We start from the raw sequence: 15,131 nt of genomic DNA on the forward strand, positions 1-15,131 counted from the left end.
ATACTAAACTTAAGCTACACCTCACTTACTTCTCCCCTCGTACTAGACCTAGGTTAGGTACACCAGGGTAGGCGTATTTTAGAAGCACCAGTTGAGTACTTTTTAGTCTTTATTTTATTAATCTATGTATTCTAATTATTTTATGGCTTAGAAACCATATCATGCTTTTACAGTATTATTTTATAATACTCTTCATACTGTATGCATTGTACTTTGCAACCAATATTATCATTGTAGCAGTTAATTTCTTCTGCATAAGAAAGAAGACTGTTCAATAAATACTTTTATTGAAAACGCCTGTCTCTCTATTTCTCTGCACCTCTGGTGAAACGAAGCATGCACAATAGACTGAGTAAAATAACTATTTATTGTTTTCGCGACTCTAGAGATACATTTCTTATTCTTGGGAAACAAATTTGTCATGTTTATGCAGTTATCAGAAACTAATCCCTTCTTGTGTATTCGAGAAAGTTTCTAGTGATCTCTGAGCTAGCTGGCACTCACAATTAAGTCTAGTATATTCGATAGAGACCTAGTAGACCTCAGTCCTACGTCAAATCTATAGGATATATTATTCCAATGCGCAGAGCCTGTTGGGACTATAGGAACTGCACTACACAGGGACGAAAAAGTAGAAAGCAGAATGCGCAAGCCAAAAGTTGACATACTAGAAGACACTCTGTGATTCAGGTCGCTGAGAGTCACAAGAAGTCATGCACGTGAGGCTCTGCGTTGGCAGTGACGAGAGGAGATTCACACAGGCTCTACTTGAACCTATGCTTGTAGTGATGACCGGCAGTATAGGCTGATTAGAGAACGAACAAGAGCTGAGATAAGATAATGGTTGTTCATGGACATCACATACCATTATAAATTGAAAGTAGTGAAGCAGATACCTTCCTCGAACATTTTGAAATTCAGTCAGGATACAGCACACAAGACAAATGCTGTAACAAAATAGTCCCAGGCGAACTTCAGCAAAGACCAGTGGAGCTTATTTGTAGCTCAAACCATGGCGGGCCCAAAATCCTGCAATCAGACCCCTCAGACAGCTCGTCACCAAATTGTTGTGTTATAGATGAGTCAAGAGAATTTTAACCCGAATCTACGAGTCCTGTATCCAGATGATGCATACACAACAATCTCTGTACCCAGATGATGCATACAGAACAATCTGCATTATATCCATGGCAAGAAGACAAGCAACAGACAATTTCGGCAAAGGCAATTAACATTCTAATAGAACACCCATTTATTTTGCTTCAGACATCCAGCGTTTTGATTTCTGCAGTGGATGAAGCCTCGTAAATATGCCTTAGCCACATTTGCTTTGTCTAAGTGGAAATGTAAATCTGGGAAGACAATGGTATGTGCACAGCACCCCGTCCTACCTTACCTTCAAAGTAAAACCTAACACGATTTCCCACCTACAACGAAAACCATAATCTGATTTTAATTATTTTAAAAAGGAACCCAAAATTTAAAATTCACGTAATCCTTAACACATTAACTTTCAAAAGAAAGGAGATACTAAAAACAAATTGCAGCATACAGACAAACTGGCCTAAAAGACTAGTACAGAGATCAAATCTTATTAAATGTTTATTAAAACTTTCTTTTCAACCAGTTCTGCAATATAAAATCTTTTCTGCTGGAGTTCAACTGAGTTCATTCCAAAAATATCACATTTTGGTCTGGGATTACACCGGCTTCGCACCTTTTGCCATCTGGTACTTCAAAATATTGGGCAGGAAATAGCCACCTTTGAGAGCCGCCAAGTGCTTGGTGTTGGATTGGTTTTGAATGGTGGTACAGAGGTCGATATCCTCAGCGTAACATACAGGTGGTCAGACTTCTCAGAATGGCACTATCAGCAACAGTGAGCACGGCCGCCCAGTGGTTTTGGTCACCTTGTAGAAGGGAAGGACGACTACCAATGAAAGAGTAGCTGTCCGTCAGTAAATTGCGTTTTTGTCAATGACTTGCCACATTCAGAATTAAATTAGGAGAAGAAGGAACAGGGGCTACTTATCACAAGACCTTTAAAGGTAGTAATATTTAGAGGACAGTAAAAAGTAAAAAGATATGCTCGACCTGCAACGGTGAGACCAGTCTTGTTTGCTCTTATACAACAGGACCCCGATAAAAGATCTAAGGCTCCGACATCTGGCCTGCAAGTGCCGCCTGTATTGTGTGAAATACAGATGAAACAGACCCAGATCAGACAGATAGTGCTACCACTGAGAGTTGTGTGACTTATCCAGACACAGGAATTCTGCTGGACTACCAGAAGAAAGCTTTGAATTGAAGAGCCATTCTCTGTGTATGACACATGAAATGGAGGATGTTAGAGTAGAGTATGGGTAACTATAACATGAGGCTGCAAAAGAATTGTGTGTCTGTCAAACTAAGGACGCAATCTTTCAAGACTGGGCATATCACAAGAGACTTACAGTCACCCAGGAGGACTTTACCACCCAAGAGTGGCTACTGTGGACCCTAGCCTCAGACAGGAAGGACAGAACAGTGTTCCAGAGATTCATTAAGGAGCTCACAGCCCACCCAAGACTACTGTGGTAGACATGGACCATAACCCTTGGATGGGCTGGTGAATGTGTGGCTCATGGAAGGCTTGGAGTTTCTTTTGTAGTTGTGAACCAGTATTCACTCTTAGATCACCTCCTAGATGAGTGATGGGAAAGAGCTTTGTCACACATAAATAATAGTAAAAGGTCTGAAAAGTTTCATTTTTCAGTGTATTGGGAGAAATACAGAAGTCAATCGCCGTTTCAACAGAAGAGCTGAAAATTCTGACACCATTCCTGGCCCTTGGGACCGCCGCCCATTAATTTGCTAACAATGTACTTTTTAGGTTGCACTACAAAGACATTTCCAACTTGGATGGTCCATTGGGTAGGCTCCAGGTATCGACACCTCATAATTTTCTTCTGATTAACTATCATCTCTTCTTAAACATTGTATAATTTCAGTGAAACCCCATTAGTTCTACCCTCGGCAGAATACAAACTCAGAGTGCCTTCATGTGAAAGTGCCTCCTATGGCCCCTTCTATATATGTCCGATTAAGCACTGCCATATCTAGCATACCTCATTGGAAGGGGTGTTCCCAGAAGGTGCAAGAGGGCCAAATCCATTCAATGTCTTAAGAATAACCACTCACAAAGGAGCAGGCGGAACGCTGGGTGGAACAGGTGAGAGATGCGGAAGGGGTGCTGGTTACCGCAGATGTATGCATTGCCGAGACCTTTCCTACGCACTATGAGGGTTTCTACACGGCTAGAGAGCTAGGTTTGTGCGAGGTTGCACTTCAATATATGGAACAGACAGATCTTCCATTATTGGACCATGAGGCCCTAGAGATACTCGAGACAGACATCACGACGGACGAGATCTCGGTAGCCTTGGCTAGACTGCAGTCTGGGAAAGCTCCGGGACCAAATGGTTTTCCGGCAGAATTTCTCAAATGCACGACAGATATCCTAGCTCCCCATTTGAGGAACCTCTTCCTAGGGGCATATGAGGAGGGGAGGCTCCCCACGGATCTTGCCATGGCGACAATTATCCCAATTTATAAGGAAGGCAAACCAAGAGAAGACTGCGAGTCCTACCGACCAATCTCCCTCCTGAATACTGAGGTAAAACTTCTCGCGACAGTCTTAGCGCTCCGATTGAGGTCGGTGATTCCGGACCTAATATACTTAGATCAAACAGGCTTCCTGCCATACAGGGCTACCAAGCTAAACCTTAGACGCACACACGACTGGCTACAGGAGTTGAGAGATAGAGACACACCACACTGGTTTCTTTCCCTGGACGCAGAGAAAGTCTTCGATGCGGTCCACTGGCCATTTCTGGAAGCAGTCCTACAAAAATTCGGCTTTGGTCCCAAGTTCCGGACTTGGGTCCGGCTTCTGTACACAATGCCGCAAGCTAGGGTAAGAGTAAATGGGAGATTATCACGTGAATTCCGGATACAAAGAGGGACACGCCAGGGCTGCCCCCTGTCGCCCCTCTTATTTACGCTCACCATCGAGATACTTGCAGCTAGAATCCGGCAAAACCCGGAGATTACTGGATTTAGAAGAACCGAGACAGATTTAGGCCAGGAGAAGCTATCCCTCTATGCGGATGACATGCTCCTGTACATCACCAACCCGAGGGCCACTATCCCAGAGCTATTCCTGGAGCTAGAACAATATGGTAATTACGCCGGATATAAAATTAACTGGCATAAATCGATCCTTTACGACCCGGGGGGAGGTGACCGCTGGACGACTCTGCCCGAGCAACTGATTAAAACAACAGAGGGCTTCCAATACCCCGGGATTTACATCACCCTAAACAAGAAGCTCTCGTTACAAAAAAATATAGAGAGAGTCATGTCGAATTCTAGTGCTGATATGGAACGCTGGAGACAGCTACCGCTCACACTCCTGGGTCGTGCGGCCATGTACAAAATGAATATTCTCCCAAAATATTTATACGCCCTCCAGAATGAATACTATGCACTCCCGGAGACGCTGTTGCGAAGGATCCATGCAGATCTCAGGGCTTTTCTCTGGCTAGGCAAACAACCTAGAATTGCGCTGACCACCCTCCAAAGGCACCAATATAGTGGGGGTATCTCACTCCCGAACCTAGAAGCATACTACTGGGCAGAACACCTGACTCCAATTAATGACTGGCTACATGCCCAAGCAGATCACCCTACATACGCCCTAGAGCGCCATCATCTGTCCCCACACAATTTACTTCATTACCTATACGGAGGCTCAGTACGGAAGACAATGCTTCCAGCGACTCGAATAACCCTACGGGCATGGAATATGGCCATGAGACGTACAGGTTGGGTGGAGACGCCTACCCGGCAGACGCCCCTATGGCATTGCTCGTGGTTAACCGAACTCAACAAACTTAAGGGATTTAAACGGTGGGACGACATTGGGATATCGACCATCGGAGATGTGATCGCTAAGGGGACATTAAAATCCTTTCAGGCTCTGAGATCAGAGTTTGGGCTCCAACACTCACAGCTCTTCAAGTACACTCAGTTGCGCCATGCATGGAGAGCACAGAACATACACGTGCCGGGACTCCCAGAATATGCACCATTGGAGGGTAGGCTCCTGCAGGAACAGATTCCAGTGAAGGCAGTCTCACTCACCTACAAAACACTAACCAACAATATGCTGGGGGACCTGGCGAAACTTAGAAATACATGGGAGGGTGATGAAGGAGCACTGGACGACCTAGATTGGGACACAGTGTTGATGCACCCTCGAGAAGTGGCGATTAAGTCCAGGCTCCGCCTCCTCCAATACAACGTGCTCCATAGAACTTACTATGACAGGGTGAGACTCCATAAAATGGGAAAAATAGAGGACTCCAGATGTATCCGTTGCAATAGGGAGGGCGGAGGTTTCTTACATATAATATGGGCATGTGAAGTGATTCAAGTATACTGGAACCACGTCTTCACGGAACTGAGAGAGATACTGGGGTTCCTGCTAGCGCAGGAGCCTAAGCTGGCGTTACTAGGAATGACTAATGATGTGGACCTCCCGCGACCCCTACTGATCTTCCTGGTCCTGGCTTTGGTGGTAGCCAAAAGAGACATAGCAAAACATTGGGGGTCACCGACTCCCCCGGAGATCGAAGAATGGAGAACAGGGCTGGACCTTTACATGGCAGCCGAAAGAGTGACATATAAATCAAGAGGGTGTCCTAGGAAGTTTTGCAGGGTTTGGTCCAGATGGAGGCATTATCATGGGCTGGATGGGGGACCGGGTGAGGGATGAGCACGTTGCAAATTTAAAAGGTCATGAGGGCACCGGAGGGAAAGTGTGGGAAGGGGAACTGAGGGAGGTCTGTTTATCGGGAGATGGGTCATTGCACAGGTATTATTGGATTTGTACTAGTAAAACTCGATTGTGGAGGGGCAGGAGCGGGATAGGGGGATGAATGTTGCTAATCACATGACTGTACTGTTGAGACATATTCAAAATGCAAATAAAAATAATTTTTAAAAAAATTTAAAAAAAGAATAACCACTCACTATATAAAATGAGCTGCATAGCTTATGTGGATAGCCTTAAAACATAGTACAGCCCTGACCCTGTTGAGCCTATACTGAATACACAAAAGGTAACCTCTAATTATACACATCTTTATTGAATTGGGAGCCCAATAAACAATGTAATTTGTTCAAATAATTTTTTGTTTTAATTAAGACATGTTACTGTAGCATCTGGTTTTATCCTGCCATATCTATGTAAACACCCGGAAGGGCTGCTGCTCAGCACTCACTGGGACCTGGTATGCAGTGTTTATAACGTGCAATAGAGAAACAAAATAGTGTAATTGTAGTCTTTTCAATTGTATATTGAAAACATTAGAGGCACTTCTATCAACAGAAACAGCAAGTAAAATAGCCACTCCCTACCTACAAGGGAGTAAAGTGAGCATCACTAGATGCATTTGTATTGGGGTCAACTCATTTCTCCTTTCCCAAGTTGATTAACTGAATACTACTGAGGCTTGTAACATTAGTGTAAGACTATCCAAATTTCCAGGAAACACCTAGCATGACTAACATTACTGAGGAGGGGAAAAAAACAAAAATAATTTGCAAAAAAAGAGTAAGTGTAGTGTTCTAATGGTCGTATGGAATGTTGGAGGCGATTCTGGTCATTCTGAAGTCGAAGATGGGCCTATCGAATCGCCTTTTCTTGGTGGTTGTTTAAGTTGCTTTTGTACCAAATAAACCTACTTAACTTCTATTCTACGCGTGTCATCCTCATCTTTTCATGAATTTGGCTACGACCGGGAATGAAGGCAGCACTTATCTGTTCAAGTGTGTAGCAGGTGCAGGGCACTGGAGAGTGACAGCTCGATCTACCGCTGTGCCGTATCCGGTTTCCACATCTTCAGGAGTATTGTGTGTCCCCTAAAGGGAATTTCATTCAATATTCGCTGACGTTTATGGTGACAGTTGGCAGCGGATTAGCGTGTGCATCGGAGCGTGCGCTGTTTATTGTTACTCTGCACTCTCATCATATTGCGTTTGTGACATTAGCACATTATGGTCACGTTTTGGTGGCCATTTTGGATTGAGCTGGTACGCTGGTCCGTATTTCTCTCATCCAGCAATTTTCCTAACTATTAACAATACTTCATCTTGCTGAAAATTTTCGTGAGTACTGTGCCTCATTTTGAAGAAAGTTACTGTATCTACACCATTTTCTCGTTTGTTTTTACAAATACTGGCCTGCACTTTCGGTGACAGGCACACCTTCGGGAATAAAAGGTTCTCCACCCCATTTTCGGTGACAGACACACCATTGTGACTTATGCAACTTTCCACCCTGTTTTGTCAGGCACACCTTAAGTAATAGTAAGAATTATTCTGTATTATTTATATTCTGTGTGGTCATTTGTGCTATTGTTTGGTGCAATTTTCACTATGGCCAACATTATGGCATCGTCACATTTTTTACAGGTGGCAGGTGAGCCCAAAATGGAGCGGGAACTATGGTTTCCTTTGTTCTTAGCATATGTAGAAGTCCATGAGAAAGAGGACTGTCCTGCTACAAGGAAACTAGCACTACTAAAGCATTGTCTGGGAGGTGCAGGTTTAAAGGAATTTAGTAACCTTCCTTCCAAAGAGGAGATGGATGTTTTTGAACAGGCAATCAAACTGATAAAAGTCAGTTTTGGAAAGAGGATTAATGTAGTGATGGGAAGCTTCGAATTGTATTCTCGCTCACAAAAGAAAGAGGAATCATTAGAAGACTATGTATCTGCATTACGTACTTTGGCAGGATTGTGTGCTTTCGAAACTATTACCTACAAACAAGTATTAAGACATCAAAAAATGATGATGAAGACTAAGAGTAAAAAGATTCAAGAAAGATTATATCTGGGTACTGAATCTTCTCCAAGTGCAGTGGTTAATATAGCAAAAGGAATTGAACAGTCAGAGAAATTGGGTACTGAAATTAGAAATCAAAATGTCAAGGTTCAAAATACTGAACCTGAAGTCTCAGTGGTAAGGAACCAAATGGGACCAAAGACGAATTTGACTATGCCCGTCAAGAAGGATACTGAGGGAATACCATCAGACAGTACATTTTATGGAAGGAGAAGTACCATCATTTGCTACCGGTGTGGTAGTTTGAACTATGTATGAAGTTTCAAAGGGTGTCCTGCCTGGGACAAAATTTGTGTCAAATGTAAAAAAAAGGTTCACTTTGGTAAAGTGTATAGATCATCTCAAAGAGTCAATCACATCACATATGATGAGGAAGAATCACCTTCTGATTTAAACTCATTACTATGTGTTGGTGACATTAATTGCAAAGGTTTTCCCAGATGTACAGTAGTAATTGATGGTTGACCTGTATCTATGATGGTTGGCTTAAGTGCTTGGTATAGTATTACTGGAAAAAAAGTTGTTTAATGAACTTTGGGATGGGAAAAAAATATTTTCACCTGATATTCAACCTGGTGGGTACTCTGGTCACAAAATAGATTTGGAAGGTTTTATATGGGAAGATTTAGAACTATTTGGAGACTAGCATTCACCATCCTGAACCCACGTTTTCACCCACACGCGCTGTCGAGTGTCGAACTACACCATACACGGCACCACCTGCCTACGTACATCTCTTCCCCAGCACAACGACAATCGGTGGGTTCTCCCAAGTAGTTTTCACAAGTAGCTGGACCGACGTATATGATGTAGCCATCCGTCCATTTCCGACACTTGCCGTGTCCCCAACACCACTGTATAGTGTATTTTTCACCTCTTCCCGCACCGTTAGGCGTGCTTCTTTTGACACTTTTCACACTTTATACCCTCACTCATCATCGATAGCCATTGCCTTATGTGATCACTCACCGTTTATCCACGTCACCCTTTTTGCACATGATGCTGAATGTGCACATACATTATTTTCTCACTTAGTGTTGTTCGCTGTTTTCACTTTCCTGATTGTATATTACAACAACAAATATATGTTTTACAGCCCTGATGATTCACAGGCTTCGTCCTGCTTGATGAAACACGTGTCGGCTGGCGTTTGTATATTCAAAAAAGAACCACATAAAGTTTAAATCCTTGGACTCACCAAACCAACAGTGTCATCTTTGTTTGTCCATGAATACCATCATACCAAATTGTATATTTGACGTGTGCACAGTACCTGTTTGTATATTTTCATAATGTTCAGGAACCTCATGCCTAAATATTAGTTAGAGGTTACGGGGTTTTCCTCTGTACTGTCAGCAGCGTTTCACTAGAGTTTCACTCATTTCCATCACCACACCTTATCCGCACTGTTTGAGCGCCATATACCTGTACACTCCAAACCCACAACTGATCATACATACATGAGTTAATATCTATGCTATCTGGCGCTTCTGTTTTCTCCACAATTGATTTAACAAGTGCCTACCACCAAGTAGAGTTGCATGAGGAATCTAAACGGTTAACAGCTTTTGTAACACTAGAAGGTATCTTTCAATTTTTGCAAATGCCTTTCGTTTTAGCAAGCGCTGCCTCTGTTTTTCAGTATTTAATGAAGGATGTTTTGGAAGGCACTAAGGGAGCTGTTGCTTTCCAGGATGACATTTGAAGAGCATGTGAAGAGCATGGCAAAAATTTGGAAGAGCATGTGAAGAGCTTCGCAAAAATGTGGAAGATGTATTGAGAAGGGTGCTAGATAAAAGGTTGACTTTGAAATATTCTAAGTACAACGGTTAAGACTATTGTTAAAGAAAAACGCACAATTTGTATGGGGAAAGAACAACAAATGTCATTTGATGTACTAAAGAGAGAAATTGTTTCTGCTCCATTATTAAAATCTTATGTGATTAGAACTTTGTGGAAACCTCCAATGCCCTCCACCCTGCCGAATCGGGCTTCAGGGCTGCCTATAGCACTGAGACTGCGCTGGTGGAGATGACTGAGGAGATCCGGGACTGTCTAGACGGAGATGGCAGAGCGGTCCTAATTTTATTGGACCTCTCTGCCGCGTTCGATACCGTCCCCCATGAGCTTCTCCTCGCCAGGCTGTCTGCTATTGGTATCGGGGGAGTTGTTCTGACCTGGTTGTCCTCTTTCCTTTCCGACAGGTCTCAGCAGGTCTGGATGCCTCCCCACGCTTCTGAGCCTAAACCACTTCTCACCGGAGTCCCTCAGGGATCCACTCTTAGTCCCTTACTGTTCAATGTTTACATCACCCCCCTGGTTTATCTAGCGGAACAGTATGGGGCTAAGATCATAGGGTATGCAGATGATACCCAACTGCTGCTTACCTGGCCAGACGACAATCTGGATACGTCGGCAGTTCATTTGTGTTTGTCCTCTGTATTTCGCTGGCTAACCCAGGCCCAGCTGAAATGCAACGAGGACAAATCCGAAGTGCTTTTTTATGGTTCCTTTCCCCCCTCGTTCAAGAACACACTGTGGCCCCCCAACATTCCCAGCCCGAAAGAGATGGGGAGACCTGCGAAAAACCTTGGCATCTGGTTTGCAGAGGACCTCAGATTCGAGGACCATATTAAAAAGCTGACAGGCACCTGCTTTGCCACGTTGAGAATGCTCCGCAAATTTTTCCCTTTGCTCCCAAGGGATGCCAAGGAGACGGTTGCTCGGGCTCTCATACTGGCAAGGCTGGATTACGCGAATGCACTGTTCAGTGGCATTCCGGCCTACCTGGTGAAACGCCTGCAAATTATTCAGAATGCGGCTGTCCGCCTTCTATTTAACATCCCTAGATGGAAGAGCGTACGCGCTGAGATGCGCACTTTTCATTGGCTTCCTGTTGCGCAGCGCATTCTGTTTAAATCTCTGGTGCTCGCGTTCAGAGCAATCCATGATCAAGGCCCCCTGTATCTGAGAAAAAGATTCACTTGCTATGCCCCCGTACGTACCCTCAGATCATCCACTCTGTTCAAACTGTCTCTCCTCCGTTTTAAACGAGCTAGGCTCAGCGGCCAATCGATCTCCGTGATCGTGGCTCGTGCCTGGAACGCTCTCCCTCTCCACCTGCGTTCTATGCAAACTGTGGCTCTATTCAAGAAAAACCTCAAAACACATTTATTCAAGAGTGTAATCTAAGATGCCTTCCTGCTGTTTTGCTTTCTGCCTCTCCCATACTCGCGCCAGGATACTCTCAAGTAACGGAGCGCGTTACAAAATGGTTTATACATACATATATACATACATTAGCAAGAAATGTATTGTATCTGTGGATGCAAGTAGTATGGGTTTGGGTGCTGTACTCATGCAAAAGGATAGTTCAGGTGAATATGTGGTATCATATGCTACAAGAATGCTTCGCGACTCAGAGTGCAATTATTCTACTATTGAGAAGTAGTTGCTCGCTTGTACTTGGGCGGCTCGACATTTTTGTATTTTTTTTAGGGGGAACCAAATTTCGGTTAAGAACTGACCATAAGCCATTGATTAATACGCTCGCAGCTGGTGGAGGTAGAGCATTGACAGCATGCTTGACGAGATTGGCTGCCAAATTGCAGGAATACCGGTGTATGGTTGAATATGTTCCAGGTCGGGTGAAGGTTCATGCTGTTTGTATGTCACGTCTACCTTTAGTGGATGCTACCGAGATTAAGGACGAAGAAGAATGTAATGTGGCTTATACTATAGATGATGTCAACAGGAACCTGGTGGAGGAGCATTCAGCTAAAGCCATTCCTGAGAAGAAATGGAAGGAAGCTATGAAACAAGCTTATATACTGAGTGAAGTTTAGAAGTTTTTGCACAAAGGTTAGCCTAAAGAGAGGAAGTTGAGAGGTGAACTGGTTTCGTTTTTCAAAGTTTGTGAGGAGCTTATGTTTTTGCATGGAAATGTCATGAGAAGGGACAAGATTGTTCCGCCACAGAAACATAGGGAGATGATATGTGCTTTGGCCCATGAGGGTCATATGGGAATGTCCACTACTAAGAGAAGAATAAGAGTTCTACTGATAGCCTGGTATTGAGGGCATGGTTGACAAATGGGTCAGGGAATGTTCTCCTTGTGCTCGGAGTGACAAATCTGGCAAACCATTAACCGTTGATGTTACGCCCATCAAATATGCTCAGGGGCCTTGGAGAAAATTGATTGTTGACATTTGGGTCCATTTGGAACACATATTGGTAAGGACATGCATGCTTTAGTACTTGTGAACTATTTTTCAAAATGGCGGAATTGAAAATTGTGGAAAAGATTACATCTAAGCAGGTGATTGAGTTTCTTGATGACATTTTTTGTTGTGAAGGATTACCGGAGGAACTAATTTCTGATAATGGTCGACAATTTGTAAGTAAAGAACTAGAATTGTTTCTCAAAAGATGTGGTGTCTTACATAAGAGTGTGTCTAATTATCATTCTCAGACCAATGGTCAAGTAGAACGTTTCAACAGAGTTGTTAAGGAGTCTATTCAGCTAGCTATTAAAAGTGTTATGCAGTGGGGAAAAGCTTTACGGGCAACATTACAGGACTTATCGTACGTCACCAAACTCTATCTATTGGTTATCTCCTTTTGAAATGTTGCGAGGCAGGAAGCCTGGATCTAAACTTTTGCCTTGGTGGTCGAAAGAGAAAAATTTGTATGACACAGTTTTGGAATTTGCTAAAGTCAGGGATCATGTTAAGAAGTACGAGAAAAAGATGAAAGGTAACATTTCCAAGAACCAATCTAAGAAGTTGATGTTGAACGTGGAGATATGGTCCGTGTCAAATTGGGGGGACTATTTAACAAGAAGTTGTCTAAATGGTCTGATCCCGTGCAAGTGATCGACGTTTTTAGCAAAGCAGTAAGAGTAGAAGGTGGGAAAATATGGATTTTTAGACGTATTTCAGTCCGCAAATTTCAGGTTGGGGAGAAGCTACATGGGTTCACGAAACATGATTGTACGGAATTTTCAAAGGACAGATTGTGAATGGATTGCTGGTTCTGATGTCATGATTGAAGGTCCGAATACTCAGGGTTTGAGTGAGTCTTTTGTTAGTGCGAGAAAGATTTGTGTTGGACAGGGCTGTTTCAACTACTGATTTAGATAATCATGTGGCACAAGGTTTTGCTGTGGCACAAGGTATTACTCAACCTATGGGTGAAGAACACGTGGTGGGAGTGAGGAGAAGCTCACGTGTTAAGAATGTGCCCATGAAACTGAAAGATTTTCTTCATTATTAATGTATTTTATGTTGATGTTATTCTTATGTATTATATGATCTACTGTGTTAGTATAGAATTACTTTCTATGTTTTAACTTTTATTAATTTCTTCTTCTTTTTATTATTTTTTGTGTTTTTTTTATTAAGGGGAAAGGTGTGTAGTGTTCTACTGGTTGTGTGGAATGTTGGGGGCGATTCTGGTCATTCCGAAGCGGACGGTTGACCTATTGAGTCGCCTTTTCTTGGTGGTTGTTTAAGGTGCTTTTGTACAGAATAAACCTACTTAACTTCTATTCTACGCGCGTCATCCTCATCTTTACAGTGAGCTGTAGAGGACTGCCGAATCCAGCTGCATTTGTTTATGGGAAACCTCTTTTAAAGCCTCCTACTATGCATTATGTAACCATTAATAGGGTGCAGTCTGGAGAATATTTGGTGGTGTGTGCTGGTCAAAAACCTCAATGCCTTAGTTCAGTACTGCCTCTCATATTTGGGTCACTACGATGGAACAAGTCGAGGGTGGATGTAGGTGTACAGTGTCCCCCCACTATTTTTTAAACAAGGACTCAGTTCCCCGTAGCCTGAGGCTCAGAGATGTAACCTTGAGCCCGTAGCACTGCAAGTGCTTACACTGTATTCATTTAACTTGGCTACTGAATGTTTGTAAACCTCCATCCCACTGGCAGTATCTATTTTACTTGTGAGAAAGGACCATAAGGGGGTTTTCATCTCTTATCTTAGGAACAAGAACTAGAAACTAATAACCATTCGGTTACTAACCACAAATGTGAAGAAGTTTGGTGCTTTGAAGCTGGAGAAAGAATCCCAGCAGGAAACAAACATGCCAGTTTAATGTATTTTTTTTAAAACCACATCCAGTAAATTTAGTTAACTCGCTAAAAGCTGTTTAAACATATAATCACAGGGGCGTTGCCAAGATGGCGGCCGGAGCGGACGTCTGAACGAGTAGCTCCTCGCCCCGAACCCCCATAGCACCCTTTTATAGTTAAGCTGACCCCCCCCCCCATTTATCCCAAAAGCGGCGTCTCCTGAAACCGCAAGCACTTGGCCCCTCTGCAGCGAGCGGATTGCAGCGAGCGTGGCTCCTGAGGCCGGCCCCGGTGGCGTGTATCGGGGCGGGCCGGTGAGGCTCTCGGGAGACGGCGGGACTGGCTGGTTCCCCCTGGTCGGAGTGCCCCCCATTCCGAGGCTGGTTGGGACCCAGGCGGGGATTGCCCTCGCGGCAGATCGCCGCCCGAGTGGAAACGGGACGGCCCAGAGGGCGAGCGGTGCGAGAGCCCGCCAAAACAGATCCGGCGGAGGAGTGGCGGTGAGCAGGCCCGGAAACCACTACCTGAGGCCCCGGCTCAGGCCTACGCGGGAGCTGGAGCGGACCTCCCAGCAGACAGCACGACGGCCGGGAGATACGGTGGGGCGCTGGCCAGGGGGGCCCCACAGAGGTGAGGAGCAGGATTTGGGACTAGCTCGGGGGGCTTGGAGATCGAGCCCCCGGCTGGAGGAACAAGGGGGCTCACCCGACGCTAGGCCTGAAGCATCTTGACCTGGCAGACACGGGCGGCTGATTGCTGCGGAGGCGAGTGCCAAAAGGGAAGAGTCCCCGGGGGCAATTGAGTGGCGAGGCGAGGTAGCGCTGGGTCTCCACGGAGCCCCGGAGCGGAGTTTGGAGCTCCACCCACAGAGGTAGCGCGGCCTCGGGAAGCGAAAATCGGGCTCTCGGCGCGGGGCCTAGCAAGGCCGGCTCGGCCCTGATCACCAAAACCCCGCGGCGCAAACTGAGGCGGGACCAGAAGGGAGGCCTGAGGGGGCACGACGGCAGGCGCGGAGGCGGGTGAGCCCTAACAGCAGGCCCAGGGGACGGAGCACCCCCCTGACACATTGGGCGACAAGACTGGAAGCACGGGCTTC

General features: G+C 44.7%; 1 protein-coding gene across 2 annotated transcripts in view; it reads right to left on the bottom strand.

Moving 5' to 3' along the window:
* The window catches only part of CAPS2 (calcyphosine 2), a 780,299-nt gene that overhangs the window by 719,841 nt on the left and 45,327 nt on the right, over positions 1-15,131 (bottom strand). The gene's annotated exons all lie outside the window — the stretch shown is intronic.

Source organism: Lissotriton vulgaris, chromosome 1_1 (genome assembly GCF_964263255.1).
Source record: "Lissotriton vulgaris chromosome 1_1, aLisVul1.2, whole genome shotgun sequence".
Classification (NCBI taxonomy): Eukaryota; Metazoa; Chordata; class Amphibia; order Caudata; family Salamandridae; genus Lissotriton; species Lissotriton vulgaris.